This window comes from Drosophila nasuta, chromosome 2R (assembly GCF_023558535.2).
Source record: "Drosophila nasuta strain 15112-1781.00 chromosome 2R, ASM2355853v1, whole genome shotgun sequence".
Classification (NCBI taxonomy): Eukaryota; Metazoa; Arthropoda; class Insecta; order Diptera; family Drosophilidae; genus Drosophila; species Drosophila nasuta.
Genome location: NC_083456.1, coordinates 32,644,965 through 32,660,895, shown reverse-complemented (window position 1 = coordinate 32,660,895; position 15,931 = coordinate 32,644,965). Strand labels below are relative to the sequence as shown.

The 15,931-nt window shown below is 37.9% G+C and overlaps 1 protein-coding gene across 1 annotated transcript in view; it reads right to left on the bottom strand.

Annotated features, from left to right (window-relative positions):
* LOC132786694 (protein glass) overlaps positions 1–13,839 on the bottom strand; it is a 75,589-nt gene extending 61,750 nt beyond the window's left edge. Inside the window, exon 1 of the mRNA XM_060793300.1 lies at positions 12,452–13,839. The gene's annotated coding sequence lies outside the window, so the exon portion shown is untranslated. The remainder of the gene's footprint in view (positions 1–12,451) is intronic.
* Between the last annotated feature and the right edge of the window lie 2,092 nt (positions 13,840–15,931).

Sequence of the window (15,931 nt, the reverse complement as noted above, 5' to 3'; positions counted from 1 at the left end):
TTAATTAGTCGCTTAATAGTGACACTAAGCCCAAGAAGACTGGCAGAGAGCCCAAAAGCGAACAAATTACTAGGGGGAATTAGCATAATAAAGCGATGCAACCCAAAACGATACTCATAAATTATGCATAGTTTTGGACAAAACGAAAACCGTTTGCGATTGCGAGTGTCTCTCTCAGAGTGGATGCGGCACAAAAATTACAATAATAAAAGAAGAAGGCGAGACGATGAAACTGAAGACGTTTGCTGATATCAGCGGAGGCATCGTCTACTGCCAGCAGCCAACAGTCAGCAGCCAACAGTCAGCAGCCAGCTGGCAGCTTTCGCATATATTTCATTAGTAGCGCGCAAAAATGCGATTGGCGAAAACGCTGCACGCTAGATGGCGCTGCTGTGCTGCAGTGTGGCACTAAACTGGTTCACATTCTGTGCCACAATCCGGGGCAGCCAACGAGGCAGGATGATGCTGATGATGATGAAAATCGTTATTGACAACGGAAGACGACAACGTCGACGACGACGACGAAGTCGAAGCTGAGCGATTTCCATGCAAATGGCCATGAAATGGAATCTGCTCGTGTTGCACTCTTGCCTGTTGCCTGTTGCCCGTTGTCCGTTGCTTGTTGCAAGCGAGGGGCGACTTATCTGCGCACAAACGTACTTGAACCAGAAAACGAACGACACTTTAATGCAAGCCGACATTGAAACGTTGTCGTTGTTGCTGCTGTTGTTGTTGCTGTTGTTGCCTGTCATGGCCAGAAAGTGGCACACAGGCGAACAATGCGTAAAGGAAAGAGAAAAGTGCCGGCGAAGTAGTAAAATTAATTGAAATGTCCCGTGGAATGCGGTGCAGAAAAAGCATTTATCAATTTTGATTTTTCAATTTTTTGGGCAATGGCATTTGGAGGTTCAGCAGCGGCGATTGGACGCTTTTCAATTAAACAGCTAATTGCATTTGACAGCGGCGGCAATTTATAGCAACACACACACATCGAGTTTGTTGCCTAAGTCTTTTGTTAGTGCGTCGACAACTAAGTCTCTGTGTGTGCGTGTATGTGTGTGTCAACTGTGACGGGGTGGCCGAGCAGCGAGATGCTGGTAATTTTCAACAAAATATAATAATCATAAAGTAAAATAAAATAAAAAGCTGCCAACAATCAAACGGCCGCAAGCACAATAACCCAACGGGGGGCAGGCAAGAAGCAGAGGCAAGTTGTGCGATAAAAAAGAAATCTTTTTTGTGATTTCGCAACGCTCAAAGCCATAGCGTTGGGAAAAAGCAAAACAGCACAGAAATCAAAGCAGCCAGCAGCCAACTGCAAAACTCCCCAGAGATTTTTATGACATTTTCACAGGCAGCTCGATGAGCGAGCGCGAGGGCGCTAGAGAGGGGGAAGGAGAGGAGAGATGAGGCGGCTGGGGTACATGGCAGCCGTCTGACAGACGCGTCACTACGTGAGCGACGTGTTTAAAAGTTTAATGAGCCGCAAAATAATTGCAAATGCGGCGCATGTCGCCAAAACGTAGCACAGAGGCAACAGCAGCAGCAGCAGCAGCAGCCAGAAAAGCAGCAGCAGCAGCAACCAAAGAAAGACCAAACAATCGGGCAGGCAAACAGAGTCAAAGCAGAGTGCAATCAGATGGCCAACACCCCCTCTCTGCTCTCTCCCAGTTGGGAGAGGCTGCACCTGTTGGAGGGCGGCCACAGTCGATGCGGTTTTAGACCATCGTTGGTGTCGTTGCTTAGTCGGTGTTGGTGTTAGTGTTGGTGTTGCTGCTCGGTGTTGGGGGCACTTAATTGCCAAAAGCGTGACTTACATTTAAAAAATCATAAAAGCCACGAGACCAGGCGAACTGCAAAAGATAGCGACCAGATAAGGCTAGACGGATGCTAAGCGTTTGTCAGTTTCGCAAATTAACGAAACGAAAACGAAAAGCAACAACAACAACAAAAAATGCTTAGGACGAGATTGGTGGCCAATTAGGAGCACTTACCGTAGCCAGTTAACAGACAGCCAGACAGACTGAGAGAAGAGAAGACAAGAGGAGAGGAGAAGCGACTGCAATCATGTGCGATGAGTCGACAACTGGTTGTGTCTGACTGATTTGTAGTTTGTTGCCTTTTTGCTTTATTGACTTTTAATTAGCGTCGTATTAAAAGCTTTGACACATTTCTTTTGCGTATGGGAAATTCCGTTTGCCAATATGACAAATTCCCATCGAAAAACCAACTTAAATATGAATGTATTGCTCGATATTGCTTTGGTTAGGTGGGCGTAATTGCCTCAACACATTGTTTCAAAAGCCGAAACAGAGACTACGCACAGCACGTTAAATGCTCGCCATACATAAATCATGGCCCAAAGTGTCAAGTTGGCTGACAGCAGAGACACAATATCGCTTGCCAGATATTCCAATTCCAATTCCAATTCGAATTTCAATCGAACTGAATTTCGATTCAGATACAGATTCAGTGTGCGAGATCTGGAGCAATAGATAAAATATGTGCGAGTCGCAATCGTATTTAATAAACAATCATGGGGCAGAGAATGTTGCGGGAGCAGAGACCCAAGGAGGAGGTATTATGTGGCATAACAGTGTCATTTTTCGTTTCTTTTCACCAGCGTTTCTTTTCGATTTATCAACGTTTACCAATTTCTAAATGTTTTAGCGCGTGCCTCACGCCGTCAGATTAGCGATGGCCTCACTTGGCCATCTATCCATATTTTTTTTATACCCGCTACCCATAGGGTAAAAGAGTGTTATAACATTGTGCCCCAAGGCAGAAGGAGTCATCTCTGAGATAATATAATATAAGTATATCTCAGAGATTATAAAAGGCAGAAATCAAGTTTGGTCAAGATTTTTGCTACTCTGTGGTATATTTGAAATGTAGTACTATATCGATATATTAATAATAGCTTTGTAGTTATTTCGGTATTTTTCCCGTATATTAATTTGAAATATTTGAGCAATAGTGGTATTTTTAGCGTAATAATATGGTATATTTTAGTGGTAGCTTATCTGTATACCAAATATAGCCTTCAGAATACTTTATTAGTAGCATATGGATATGCCAAATATAGTATTCGGTATATTTGATCATTTTTTCACTATAAGTACAATAGTATATCAATATACCAAATATTTTGGTATTTTTTCGGTATATTAATTTATATTTGTAGTTGTATTATATATCAAATATGGTCTATTTTGGTATTTTCAGTATATTTATTTGGTATATTTTGCAGTAGTATAAATAAATACCTAAACTAGTCGTCGGTATATTTTGGTATTTTTCAGTATATTACTTTGGTATATTTTATATATATCCTATGGTATATTTTGATTTTTTTTTTTTTTCAATATATTAATTTGATATATTTTAAAAGTAGTGGTATTTTTCGGTATATTAATTTGATATATTTTTATATAAATAACAAATATAGCCATGAGTATATTATGAAATTTTTTTCGGTATATTAATTTGGTATAATTTAATATTAATACCACACTGTTCAGCTTTTGTTACTAACTCGTAACGAGTATCTCATAGTCGAGCACACTCGACTACAGCTTTCTTACTTGTTTTCTTCTGTTTTTCAGGGTATCCCCAAGCTAAACGCTAATCCCTTGGCAAACGTATTCATTTTGGCATGAAGAGAGATATCTTCGTTGCGTTAGAGAGCTACATTTGTGGCACAGGGATTAACGCGCCATTGACATTTATTTGTTTCTAGCGGACGCACAGCAGGTGTTGCCCGGTTGCGGTTGTTGTTGTTGTTGTGGGATTGTTGTTGTTACTGTTGTTGAGTGTGTTGCTAACGAAGCGGGCGGATTTGTAAGCCGAATCTCTTATAATCAAGTGTAGCTCGGCGAGTTGGGGTTTGATTTATTTGCTAGCTATTTTAATGGCTGGACAAGAGACTATTCGTTGTTTCATTAAACAATCATTGACTTCTGGCCACAACTGGATAGGGTGAGGAGAGGGGAGTGAAGTGGGAACAGTAAGGCAGGCAGTCCGTTTTATGACCATCATATAAACATGCATAAAAATTCATCAGCAGTTTGTGAGTTGATTTTAGTTATGTGCCCGTTTTCCGTTTTGGTTGCTTTTTATGGTCTTACAATTCTGGAATTGTTGTTACTGTTGTTTCGTGGGGTGTACAGCTATTGGTATCTGGTATCTGGTTCTGCTGCTAGTCTCTCACTCTCTTGGTGTTCATTTTATTGGCCCAATTTGTAAATATAGCGCAAAAGTGTCGAGCATAACAATGAGGCGAGGCGGGACTGTAACTTCTGCTTGGCATGGTGGCGAGTTCGTTGCCTAAGTCTTTCGTTTCATTGCGTTCAATTCAATTTCAATGCGATTCAGATTCGTATTCGAATTCGATTCGACGCAACGCGATTTAATTCAAGCATTTCGTGCTGCATGATTTGTTGTTTATTTGTCGTTCCTAATCAAAGACAAATCAAACACGCACCTACAGTCGAAACTGTGTAGAAATGCATATAAATTACAATTCTCAAAAGCGGCCCAACAACTCGGCTTAGAAATCAACATTAATGCATCAGCTTCGCTTTTTTGTTGTTGTTTGTAGTTTTGTTGGTCTCTCTTAATTTTAGTTTTCATAAACAAACAGCGCAAAATTTACGCATTATTTATGATTGCAAGGCATGTAATTCGTATGCTAATTGATAAGTATCTCGAAATTTATTAACCAGCTAGACGAACAGCAACTGCAACAGCAACAGCAACAGCAACAAATGCGTGCGTGCCGTGCGGCGTCAATTTTCAAGTACACAAATGCAAAAATTGAAATCTTGATATATATAAGGCAGCAGTTGTTGTTGTTGCGGTTGTTGTTGTTGCTCGACTCGACTCGGTTCTCACGCACAGTCCGTTGAGCGCAGCTGCATTCGGACAGCGTCAGTTTTATAGTTGACCCCGGCAAGCGACCCAACCCCTGGACTCCCTCTCTACCTCCCGCCCCTTGCATGTTTGTTTTACCGACACTAAAATCAAGTTCAACTATTATATAAAGTTGCTTTAGTTTGCGAATCGCGATTTGCGGATTGCGATTTGCAAGGCAAATTCATTTTGTGTGTGCGCATAGTTTGCGCTGTTTTTGTCAATAGCACAAATATTTGTGTGTAACATAAAACCGCCAACAAACTAAACACAACGCACAACAGCCACTTACAACAGCAACAAGTGCAACCAACACACAACAGAGAGATAGAGAAAAACATAACAAACGGCAACGGCAAACAGCAAGTTTGTAACATGAAATCAAAGCAAATGCAACTGAGACCGAAACTAAAGCCGAAACCGAAGCAAAAGCGATTTTCGTATCAACAACAACATTAATTATAACAGCCACCAACACCAACACAAATACAAACACAAACACCAGCACCATTAACAACAAACTAACAACTCATAGCAAACTAACAACAACACGAGCCAAACACGCCAAAAAAGTGCGTTTTATTTTCCAAATTGAAATTCATAAATAACAATTACACTGCTAAAAACAAACGAGAGTTATTTGATAGACGATTTTAGAAAATTGAGAAAAATAATATTAAAATTTAATGGGAATTTAATTTAGAAATAAGCAAGTTATATAATAAAACTCATTTACTAAATTAAGGAAATTGTTTTACAATTTAATGGATATTACATTGAGAATAAAGCAAGTGATTACAATAAAAGCATTTACTAAGAAAATATTATTAGTATTTTATGGAAATTATATAAAGAAAAGGCAAGTGATTATATTAGATTCATTTACTAAGAAAATCTTATAAGTATGTTATATTATATATTAGATATAGAAATAAGCAAGTTATTATATAAGATAAATCTACTAAAAAAATGTTATTAATATTTTATGGAGAATTAGAATTAGAATTAGTTCTGAAATATGTAAATGATTAAATAAAGATTATTATTTTTTTATGGAAATGAAATTTGGAAATAAGAAATTGACTTTGAATTACTCAATTAAAAGATATGATTACAATTTTATGGAAATTTAACTTGGAAATAAGCAAGTGATTTCAATTATTGTTTTATGTACATTTAAATAACATATAAATTTCTCTAACAATGCTAAAAATATAAATAATTTGTATAATTTATTGCGATCCATTAATAATTGCATTTATTTTGTTGTAGTGTCTTGATGAGTTCTCTAGACTTGCTGACCATTAACTAACGACTGATGTAATACAAAACAATGACGTCATGGATGTTTCGTTAAACAAAGCGTAAAACATAAATCGAAAATATCGAAGCTGTAGTCGAAAAGGGGTCGGAGGCACATGCTACAATTCGTTGTATCGTATGTTAGCGGAGGACAGCGAAAATGTCGTATATGCAATATGTAACAACTGCGTGTCGATCAATAACAACAACAACGACACACGCTTGTCCCGAGTGTGCGTGTGTGTGTGTGCGACATTTTTGTACATTTTCGCCTTGATCTAGAATTTTTTCCTATTAATTGATCTCATAATGACAGACACTTCAAAAACGACATCACGACATTTATTAATTAAAGCACGCAGCGCGAACTCAAACGCAAACTCAAACGCGAATGCGAACACGAAAATCAAATGGAGCGACGGCAAAGGTGCGTATACGTAACACAAGTTTTGCATGCGTTAATAACAACGGAGCAGCGAGAACAGAAATATTGCCGGCAGCTTAATTAGCATTTTAGATTACTTTGTAGCAAGTGCGTAGCAAGAATTGAACTAGAAGCTTATGAGGTTACAGCCAAGGTTAAGCAACTAAAGTGCATTTAAATATAGCAAAAATAAATATATATTTAATAAGCGTCTAGCTCTGATTAAACTATGCTAATTACACTCTACTTAGCAGTCGCAGCGTTTCCCGTTTGTCAATCTCTCGCTTATCTCTTTCCTTCCTCAAGTATCAAGTGCTCAACACATTGGCCAAATGCCACAGACAAAGCTAAGCGGCATCTCTTGCGCATTAATTAAAGAGGCGTTATCAATTAGCCAATTCAACTCGACTCAGACTCAGTCTCAGACTTAGACTTAGGTTGCTTCCCATGGTCTCTGTGCTATCTGCAAATCATTGCGCAAATGCACGCAGCTCATGTTGAAACTCAATTGCAATTAAAAGTCAAAGAAAAAAGCGAGTCAATTGGATGCTGTTTGCTGCTCTTTGCTCAGTTGGTGGCTCGTTAGCAACTTTAAAGGCTTTAATAGAAATGGCCAAAAGCATACCATAAACTGAATTGTATTGAGTAAAAATAAACCAAAAGCTGAGCCCAATCTTTCGACATATCATTAATGTTTATATGCAGATGCAGTAGCATATTGTTTTTGGCTGGCTATAAAAGAAATTAGCAAGAGCCTAAAATAATTGGGTTTTGTTTGTTACATATTTGCTGATTGGGTTTCCTTTTGTTTTCTACTCTCGATTTATGCAAATCTTTTCGCAAATTTGTCAAATTACGTGTAGGCGAGCTCTCTGGGAAGTGTCGCTCGACGTCGACGTCGCTGTCGTTGTTGTCGTTGCTGTCTCCTCATCAAGCGACGCCCCCAACAGATCGAGACCCGCACCACCAAAGCAACAAGTTCATTGAACCACCTACGTGAAATATGCAAATCAAAAACGTTGCAAAAACCAACAACGAAAAGCAGCAAAAACAATGAGCGAAACGAAAAGAAAACTAATTTTTGATTTAATTTTCATAGTCTTTGTCTATCGCAGCTGAAATTTGAAATTTGTATGCATGGATTTTTATACCCTGTGCACATTAAAACATGCTAAAAAGGCATCATAAAACAATGGAGATATACTTTGTGATACCAGCCTAAGTACAGGGTATCTCATAGTCTACTAATCTTACTCGAAACTGCTGCACATCAAAGCTAAATTAATTGATGTCACCAATAATATGCTGAGGAATTTTTATTTTGGTTGCTGCTTCTGCGACGCTGACATGAAGATTTATGTTTCAAGAGTCGCAACATCGCGACGTCGTTGTCGCTGTCGCGTTGTTTCTCAGCGTTTCAACGAGACAACATTTTAAAATATTTGCTTAAAATTATGTATACAGCCTAGACTATCGGCTAACCATCGATAAGAGTTTATCAAAATTCATCTATATGTTAAGTTTGCGAGTATAAATAATTTATAACTAAATTAACAAGTAAGAAAGCTAAGGTTGAGTGTGATCGACTGTGAAATACTCGCTTAGCATTGTGAATAAAAAACGGTGTGGTATTAAATATGAAATATACCAAAATTATATACAAAAAAAATACTGGCAATATACCAAATATGTTTGGTATATTGATATAGTACAACATTGAAAATATACCATTTCAAATTTTTTAAATATTCCAAAATTCTATATTTATACCAGAGTCTATATTTGGTATATACTACATTCCAAATACACAATTTTTAATTTAGAATTACTACATTCGAAATATACCATTTTAAATTTTAAAATATACCAAATTAATATACCAGAAAATACTTAAAGTATACCAAAAGATATATTTGGTATATTGAAATATGCCATTTTAAGAAATTACATTTCAATTTTTTAAATATACCAAATTCTATATTTATACCAAAGTCTATATTTGGTATATACTACATTCAAAATACACAATTTTAAATTTAGAATTAATACATTCGAAATATACCATTTTAAATTAAAAAATATACCAAATTAATATACCACAAAATACTGAAAATATACCAAAATATGTATTTGGTGTATTGAAATATAACATTCTAATTTTTAAAATATACCAAATTAATATACCATACAAATACAAGAAATATAGCAAAGGCTTTATAGCGGGTATAAAAATTGCGTCGCTGCAAATTATGAATGCAAAGTGAGTGAAACCAATCGAAGATGTTTCGCAAATGAAGCCATATTTGGCTAACGAACATAGAGAAGCCGCATTTGCACGAATTTTTCACGGCTGACAATTAAGAGCTGTCGCTGGCACATCCGCAAAATGCAGTAAATTAATGTCGACAAGCTCGCCAATTATCTATTAATCATTTCGCGCATTCGCATTCGCATTCACATCTTATCAATCTGCATGTATTTATCGATAATTATAGTGTTCGTAAACTTGTCTAATTCTCATCTGATTTTCTACTTTTCTGATTCATTCATTCATTCGAAGTTTGAGCAAAGCAATTTAATGTTGGGAAAGCCTGCGACCTCCTTTCGAATCCCATGGCGGTGGCATCATCATTACACGATTATTATTATTATTATTATTATTAAGAGTTTGATTCAGATTCCGATTTGGATTTTAATAAGAAATACTACGCCCATTTTCTGGCTTGTAGCTAAATTAAAAGGGCTAGAAAAATTCATTAGGCCACGAAATTTCTCACTTGATTACACGACTCAGACGATCAAGGTCTCAGACCCGAAACTATTGCCCTTTTTTTTTGGTTTTGGTGTTCGATTTGTGTGTTTCAAGGGTCGCCACATGCGGTGTAATTAAATTTTCTTTGTTGTTTGGGAATTCGCTACGATTTTAATTGTCGATTTTTGGTGCTAAAGGCATTCAATCGGCCTCTCATTTTGGGGCTTAGGCGTAGGCCTAGGGTTGGGCCCTTCCGCCACAATTAGCAATTTCATGCGTTGTTTGTGTGAAATTGATTATGATTGGCAATCGCAATCGGAGCCTAGAGAGCTTTTCTCACTAATATTTTCATCATGGGAAACTGTTGCAAGTACTTAATTAGTGTAAAAGTCTAACTGTGATTAACAACCACAAGCAAAGACTTCGACTTAACTTGTATTCCGGCGAAACAACTGCGATTTGCACATCTACCAGAAAGAGTCGAGGAGCGTTCTCTTTGAAGTGGTTTTTATCAAAATCTCAATGTCGCCGTTTTGCTGACGCCTGGGACTCGGACTTGGAGTTGGAGTCGGAGTCGGACTCCGGACTGGGACAACTTGAAGGCATCATAACACACTCTGAACAACCCAACAACCACATTCAAATGACACTAACGGTTCTGTCTGTGTCTTCGTCGCACTCTGTGTTTGTGTGTGAGCGCCAGTAATCATGTTTTAACGACACACACACTAACACACACTCAGACACTCGTATGCAGACAGACAGGCGCGTCATCTGCGAGTTCATATAGAAATCTTGTAATCTGATAGGCATGACAAGAAATATTTTGCTTGTCATTAAATTTACTTTTATTTATGCAGCAACGTTGATTGTTTGCTGTTTGTTGTTTGCTGTTTGTTGTTGTTGTTGTTTCACTCGCGTGTTTTGTTTCGCAGCAACTTGAAATTAGTGAAAACTCTTCACATTTGTGGCATGAAGTTGGCTTAGAGGAGCCAAACAAAATAAAAAAAATATGTATGCATATTGTGTTGGCGCCTACAAAACGAAGAAACCAACCAACAACCAACAAGCAAGCAACCAACTCTGGCTAGCTCATCGATTTGTTGCTTGTTGCATAATAGACGAAATATTTGCGCATGGCTCATTACAGTTTGTTTGCTTGTCGTAATCGAAATATTCCGGGAATTCCGTTGAATGGCGAAACAAAAGACTTAGGCAGCAAACTTGAAGCACCGCTGCTTAGCTGCTTAGAATCGTTTATGTGTGTGTGTGTAAACTGCATTCATTGCGTGACATTTAAAGTGCTGTCAGCCGATGACGGCGATGACATCAGAAGCTGGCAACAAATGTCAGCCAAAGTGCGTCATTGATTCATAAAACACACATAGACAAAAAGGGCAAAACATCGTTTAGCTGGAAATCAAAGCTAACACAGACTGAAAGATTGACTCTGACTGACGGACGTGTGCAAACGATCAGCAAATGACAGACAGACAGACAGACAGACAGTGTGTCTGCTGCCTAGACAACATGTGTAATGACGCGAACTAAACACAAAAAAAAAAGCAGCGGGCATAATGAGCACAATTACAGGCAAAGCAAAGCAAAGCAAATCAAATGCAACGCGTTACTTTGTAGCGCGAAGCACTTTGAATCAGTCACAATAATTGCACACAAAGCGGCAGCAGCAGCAGCGAAAAAAAGTTAATAAATTATGGCAGCGACAGAAAAAAGTATTAATTAAAAAAGCATAGCGAGAAAAACTTGACAACGGTAACAACAGCAACAAAAACAAAATGCAGCCAGACAGACGGCTATTAAGGAAATTTCTTGTTGACTCATCCATCGCAGTCCGGCCCACAATTAACAACTCCGACTCCGACTGAGGCTGAGTTTGTTACCAAGAAAACACATTTCTTGTTGAGCTCATTTGCCGCGCTCGGCAATTTCTTTGTCAGCAATTGCAATTAAACAATTGCCGACTTTTGTTGTTGTTGCTTCTGTTGCTGTTGCTGTTGCTGCTATTCTTACTGTTATTGATGCTGCTGCTGACAATAAATTTAATTTAATTCGCTTTATGTGTACACGCCCAATTGGATCTGGAATCTCGTGACTTGCGTTTCGCAATTGTGAGAATTAAATAATTCTTTGCATATTTATTTGCAATTTTGTATTTTTATGTAATTTCCTTAATGTTGATTAATTTTACGTTTTTTTGCCTTTGCTTTTGCTTTAATTAGTGCATTTTAATTGTCTTCCAAGCATACAAAAAAATTAAAACGAATGCAAAATATAGCCAGGGAAATATCACACATAACTTCCGCTTAACCAATTTCCAAACGAAAGTCACAGAATAAACAATTCTATAATAATAATAATAATGATTGCAATTTGAAAAAAAAATAAGTCATGCTGTGCGTGTAAATATTGAAATGTAATTTCAATTAAGCATGGCAATAAAACGTTTTTCCAATAAATTGCATCACAGTTAACAATCAGCTGTAGCTTTAGCTGTTTGCTGTTGCTGTTGCTGCTGGCGACGTTGATTCCGTCTATTGTTAAAGTGTTGAAGTGTTTTTATTTAAATTGCTCAACTGAACTTGTAATTATGGCGTACTCCCCAATCGCGGGTTGTTATATTGTATGTTAGTAGCTGCTGCTGCGGTTGCTCTTTGGATTTGTTTTACATAAAGCTAGGAAATAGTCAGTCTTAAAAGCCAAGTGGCCCGTTTTGTCTCTTTTTTTCTCGCTGTCTCTCTCTGTTTGGCTCTGAAATCACTGCAATTAATGGCTGTGGTAAAGTTTTAACTAACGGTTTTATAGCCGAACGCGAACGCACCAATAACAACTCTCAGATTGGAGGCAGCTGTTTTCTGTCTGTTAATTGTAATTGAAATTGTTGCGTCTCCTGTTAATTGATGAATCTGCGAAGCTGTCTTCTTAATGACTATTTTGCATCTGAAGTCAAGAGCTGAGATGCTGAGATGCTGCACACATAAAGTGCAATTAAAGGCGCATAAAACTAAATAATAACTTTGAACGAATTGAAAACAATTACTTACCGCAATTAACGCACTGCAAACTCTCTTTCTTTGCTTTTGCTTTTGTATTTGTTTTCCTTTTGAAGTATTATTTGAACTTTTGTGCCAATGGCATTTAGCAGGTATTCTCTAGGAGACAGACACTTGCACTCACATTCGCGTAGAACACACAGAAAGTTTTTTATGGACACACGGATGTTGCAAAAAAAGCAGCACGTGAAATATTTATGTAAATTTATTTGGTTTTTTTTTTTCTCTACTTTGCTATTTTGTGGCAAGACATTAAGAGGCACACTTGCAATTGTCGTTCGTTCGTTCGTTCGGCAGTGATTTGATTAAAGTTGAAGTTGAATTTGAAGCCACGACGATGACGATGACGGAGACGACGACGAGTTGTCCGTCGATTGTTTTGCTTTTCTCCTCACTACGTTTTCGATTTGATTCGTTTCGTTTCGTTTTTGTTTGTGTTTTTCCTTGTTTGATGCCAGCTGTTTGCCAGCTTGCAACAGTGAGGCAGGCAGGCAGGCAGGATTTGACTTGTCAATTAGTTTGTTGCTTGTTGCATTTTGTTTGTTGTTGTTGTTTGTGTTGCTGCTATCAACCGAACCGAAGCACCGTTATCTGGCTCACAACACACTCGCAACACGAGAAAACGGCAGCCAGTTCGTTGCCTAAGTCTTTTGTTTAGAGCGCGCCTGTTGCGTTATCGCTTCTGTTGTTTTCTGCTTTGTTGTTGTGTGTATAAACTTTTTTTTATTTTTAAATCGTAAACTTTTTTATCGCATCATGTTTTTCTATATACAATATAATTAATTTGCTGATATTTTTCTTTTAACTGCACGCTTTTTATGTGATCTTTTGGCGGCAATTAAAATTAATTTAATTTAATTTGTTTTATATTTGTTACTGCGCGTTGCCGTTGATGGAAACGAGTTTGTCTCTTTTGATTATACTACTCTATACATATAACTTTAGATATAGTATATGTATATGCATATATAGAGTGTTATGTACATTTGGTAGCTTAACGAAGGGCATATCCCATGTACATACATATTTAATTACATACAACACAAAATGAATGCATATACTCGGATCATTTTGATTTTATGGCAGCTTTGAATTGCTTTTTACTGTTGCTGTTTTTAGTATTTTTTATGAGTGATTTGGCTTAGAGCAGCAGCTAAACATAAAACTGATTTCAAAGCCTCAGCTGCAGCTGCTTGCATATGAAGAGTATTTCCCCTTGGCAAAAAACGCACACAAAACGCACGCAAAACGCAATTGAAACGCGCGCACGCGACTCCGCAAAACTCGTGTGTGTGTCGAAGAGGAGGAAAAACAATCAAGTTGTTCGCTTTTTGTGTTTGCAACGCGCGCAACCCGCAAAAAGTTTAAACAGTCCCGCAAGAAAGTCGCACAGAAACTGCAAGAGGATGAAAATTGCAAGCATTGCTCGAGCTTCGAGCCGAAGTCGTCGTCGCCGCAGCAGCAACAGCAGCTGAGGCAGCGACAGCAGCGGCAGCCGTTGAGTGCAATTGCCGTTGCTGTTGCCGGTGCAGCAGCAACAGTCACAACAACAACAGCAACAACAACAAGTTGCAAAACACCAACGAAGCGCAGCAAAGCAAGCAAAAAAAAAAGTGGCTAAAATAGCAACAACCTCTCAAAGACCGACTGACCGAGTAATACAGTCCAGCAACAACAACAACATCAACAGCAGCAACCACAAACAGGCAACAGCCAGGCAACGATTGAGTCGCTGCTCTGAGCCGAGGAGCCGAACATACGAACGGAGCAACGGCAAAAAAAAAAAAGCCGCTAAAACGCAAAAAACCTGTTGAGCTGGCTGCGATCAGTCTCAGTCTCTCTGCCAGCGTCGTTCGTTGCTTCGTTTATCGACGATCGCTATTCTCTCTCAGCTTGTTTCGCTCTCTCCGTCTCTCTTCGAGTTGACGTTGTTGAATTTCGTTGGTGAGTTTTCCAGTTCCAGCTCGCTGCTGTCTGACCTAGCGGTTCATTTCCAACACAGCTGCGCTATCAGTTGCCGATCAGCTTTTGACCAATAAAAAGAGGTTTCGGCGACGTCACTGGAAAGCAGCGCAGCAACTGCGCAGTCGACGAAGCGAGAGAGAGAGAGAGAGAGAGCGTGAACGACACGACGATTCAACGACCCGAAGAGCAAAAGCAAAGATCTGTTAAGAGAGAGAGAACTTAAGCAGCCTCGTGGCCATTTGGCTGATAAGAAATTGAATAAAATTATGTGAATTTTATTAGCCAAAAAGCTCAAAATTTTTTTTTGTTGTTGTTCTTGTTTATGGCATAATTTCGCAGGTAATGCCGCAACGCCTTTCGACTTGTTCGAACTGAATCATATCAAGGCTCATTTATCAGCACACAACAACAACAAAAAAGTAAAAAGAATTGCCAATTTTCTTGTGAGAAACGAAAAAGAACGAATAAAGCTGTTGCTCGAAGTTGGCTGTTGATTAAAATCATAATTGAAAAGTGCGCCTTCCTTCGAAGCGTTGCACATGCCACAACACATCGTGCAACGTGCAACGCGCAACGCGCAACAACAGCAACAACAAGCTGACACTTGCCACGCGTCAATGTCAAAGGCCTGCGCTTGACAATTTAATTGTCACACGCCCGCCGCATTTGGTCAGCGGCACGAACTCCAACTCCAACTCCAACTCCGATTGCAACTCGAACGCGAACTCGAACTCTATTAACGATGCCAATTGACGGACACTTGAATGCAGCAGCGCTGTCAGTTGTTGTTGTTGTGGTTGCTGTTGTTGCAAGGGGTGGTAGAAAGCAAGACAGACTCGAACTTAGCATTAACATAACAGTTTTTTGGGGCAGCAAAGGGAAAGAGAGCTGAGACTGAGACCAAAACAAACACAACAAGTATGAAAGGTACAGGCGAGTGAGCTCGACTGTGAGATACCCGCTACCCATTGTGAATGAAAGCATAATGGTACGATATTAATTTTAAAATATACCAAAATAATATACCAAAAAATACTAAAAATATACCAAAGATTGTATTCGATTCATAATATAAAATATGTCATTTTAAATTTAAAATATACCAAATTAATATACCACAAAAATACTAAAAATATACCAAATACTATATTTGGTATATAATATAAAATATGTCATTTTAAATTTAAAATATACCAAATGAATATATCGAAAATACTAAAAATATACCAAACATTATATTTGGTATATAACAAAAAATCTGTCATTTTTAATTTAAAATATACCAAATTAATATATATTAATATAATATAGATATATATATATATATAGCTATATTTGGTATATTGATTTTGAACCACATTTTAGATTTTCAAATAAACCAAAAGAATTTGGTATATTGACATAGTACTGCATTCAAAATATACCATAGAGTAGAACTAATACTAGATTGTAGATTGTTTTTTACCAAAGGCTATATTTGGTATATTGATATAGTACCACATTTAA